The sequence below is a fragment of the Elephantulus edwardii genome, unplaced genomic scaffold (genome assembly GCF_000299155.1).
Source record: "Elephantulus edwardii isolate Elephantulus edwardi_28Jun2011 unplaced genomic scaffold, EleEdw1.0 scaffold00047, whole genome shotgun sequence".
In the NCBI taxonomy this organism is placed as follows: Eukaryota; Metazoa; Chordata; class Mammalia; order Macroscelidea; family Macroscelididae; genus Elephantulus; species Elephantulus edwardii.
The window spans coordinates 10020986-10024109 of NW_006399797.1; positions in this window are offsets into that span (position 1 = coordinate 10020986).

The window sequence follows — 3124 nt, forward strand, 5'->3', positions numbered from 1 at the left end:
AGAACGATCAAGTGTTCTGGGATTCCCATTCTTCTCAGAGTCAGCCATAGTTTGTTATGATCTACACAGTCAAATGCCTTTGCATGTAAGAGGATACATTTCTGTTATTTTAAGGGACAATATTTTGAACTGAAATTTTATGTAGCTACACATGGCAAGACTTCTTCCTTTTTATCTTCTTTTATTATACTGTCTTCTTATTTTTTAAACACTAAATATAATTAATTGTGATAAGTAGTTTTCAAATGTTATAATTTCAGATGCAATATAGATCACATCTTAAAAGAAAGAAAACAAAAGTCCTCATTATTGGACCAATAGGCAAGAAATGATGAAATGATTGAAGTTGTTCAACTATTTCATTTTCCTTGGATCCACGATCAGCACCTATGGTAAACAGCAGTCAAGAAATGAAAAGATAGGTTGCACTGGGATAATCGACTGTGGAGGACCTCTACAAAGTGCTGTCAAGGACCTCTCAAAGTGCTGAAAAGAAATGACGTGAATGTAAAGACTAAACTTTGACTCATGTATTTAGGGCATATTATCAGCAAGGGCCAGTCCTTGGAAAAAGACATCACCCTGGAAAAGATGGAGGGCCTGAGAAAGAGCAGGTTCTTAACAGGCTAGATCGATACAGTCACTATAATAATGAGCAAATATGGCAGAAATAGTGATAGGGGCACAGGATAGAAAAATGTTCAGATTTTTGTTCCTAGGGTTGCTATGAGGTGGCTTATTGGGAAGAAGCTGTGCTGCTCTTCCAAAGACACAGGGTTCAAATCCACCTGCTGACCCATGGGAGAAGGATGGACAGTCTCCTCCTGTAGGATTTACTGCCTCTGAAAACCCACCAGAGGGTCAGCTATGGGTCGGTTCTGGCTCAACAGCACACAACAATAACAAGGATTGCTATGACATCTAGGTGACTTGATACCACCACCACAACAACAACAACAACATAATTTTAGGCTACGAAAAACTCACCAATTTTCTCAACCTTACAATTCCTAATCAGAAACCATCACTCATGTGAACAAACTTTTAATTGTGTGCCAAATTTAAATCGGTCCAGACATCTTGCTTTTCATACATGGTCAAAAAAGAGACACAGAGAGTGATACATTTACAACTCTTCATTCTGTGGTGGAGCGGCCTTGTTTGCATGTGCTTTAAGATGCTCTTGAATTGAGGCCTTTTACAACTTTTGCTCTAACATTTTTTATCTGTGCTGTAACTAGAAATGTAATTTAGATTTAAGGATATCATGAGCCTCTTACACTTAAAAAAACCCCAAACTGGAAAACTATTCAGAAAAACTACGCTGAGGGATGATTCGCCCACACCCCCAACTACACTGTAGTCCTTACAATCTAATGTATTTCTTTCTTTCAAAGTTTAATATCAATAAATAGTATTTCTTTACCATTCAATTAATTCAGTTTTACATTTGTTAACATTGTCTGTGTATCTTATGTTAAAATGGAAGACATCATAGGTTTATTTTTAACATTAGTGGAAATATTTTTAATAGTTTTTCACCCCGAGATGTGATTTTTCAGGAACAAAGGAAGGATACATATACAATCTGTTACTTACCAACTATCTCATTATCTGACATTTTACATTTATAACAATAGTAAAAAAACTATTTTGTACATTAATGATGTACTTCTGACAGTAGAAAACACTAAAGCTCAAAGCAAGCGTAACAACAGCTGTGATGGTTAATTGTCAGCTTGGCTGGACCACGATTCCCATGATTCTCAGCCAACTCATAATTTATCTCTGCTGGATTTCCAAGGCTGTAAATTGCATAGGAGGAGATTGTCCATCTTTCTTCTTCACAGTCCTGGTAGATTTGAACCTGCAGAGAGGTACAGCCTTTTGTTAGCAGCTCAACTCCTTGAAGCTACACTATCAGAGCTCATGCCAATAAAAAGAAGAAGTGTACTTGGTGCATAGAAGGTTCTCAATAAATAGCTTGAATGATGAACTAAAAAGTCACTACTTTTGAGGTTTTGAACTGTATCTGAACTCCAAATTGTATAAACCTATACACTTTATATTATATGCCATTATTCAATACATTTCACTTAAACCTCATTTTCTCAAGTCAGGTGCTTTTTGACAGTAATTAAAGTAGCTCTATTGTTTCTCCATGTATTCTTTAGAAAATTGATTATATAACCACCCATCACATTAATTTATTCATTAAATATAGACTCAGTCTTCTCTCTCACTCCCATATATCGGACATTCTATTGGGTATTGGGCATTGAAAGATGAATGAAATATTGTCTTTGACACAAGCTACTAAAACTTTGATAAGTATGAGAGAAGAAAATAAAGCTTTAAATACAGGCAAAGGAAAAGTCCAGAGCCTTAGTGGGAAAATGCAGGGACTACAGAGAGGAAAGAAAGACCAGAGGAAGCTTCCAGCGAAAAGGATGCTTAAATTATATCCTGAAGGATATGTTATTAGTAATCAAGAGGTTCTGGTTGACACTGTTGGCTCAAGCTCTGGAATTATGTTTGAGGTTGGTACTGCCTCCCAACTCCCCTCCACGGGACGTAGAGCTTAACGAGGGAAATGCGTAAATGAAGATTTGAGCATTGACCTCAAATCTGGGAAAATTCATTCCTCACGAGTCTCAGATTAAGTCAAAGAAAAGGAATAAGATTAGAGTATTTCCTTCTTGAGTTTTTTTTTTTCTCTTTTCTTTTCATTTTAAAGTTTGATGCAGCATCATTCTCTTAAGGCTCTCAAAGGTATCGGAGGCTGTCAGTTGGTTGCTATAACTGAACTTTCAGGGCTGGAAGCATTTTCAGAGGTATCCAAGTACATACGGTACAGCTATTAGGTAATGAGTCGGAATTTTAAGTCTTGAACACATACATCTTAATGAGCATGGTCCCCTAGGGAATAGGTCAGCCGCTTATACCAATGCTGTTGCCATTACTGAAAATATTCTGAGAATGTGTGTCTTTCTGGAAATTGTCTTCAAACCCATAGCATATTCTTTTGAATTACCTTGATGATGGTAAATCTTAGTCCTTTGAGTCTGAATTCTTTCTTATGTGTAATAGGTGATTTTCCAGACAATACTAACATGAGGGAACA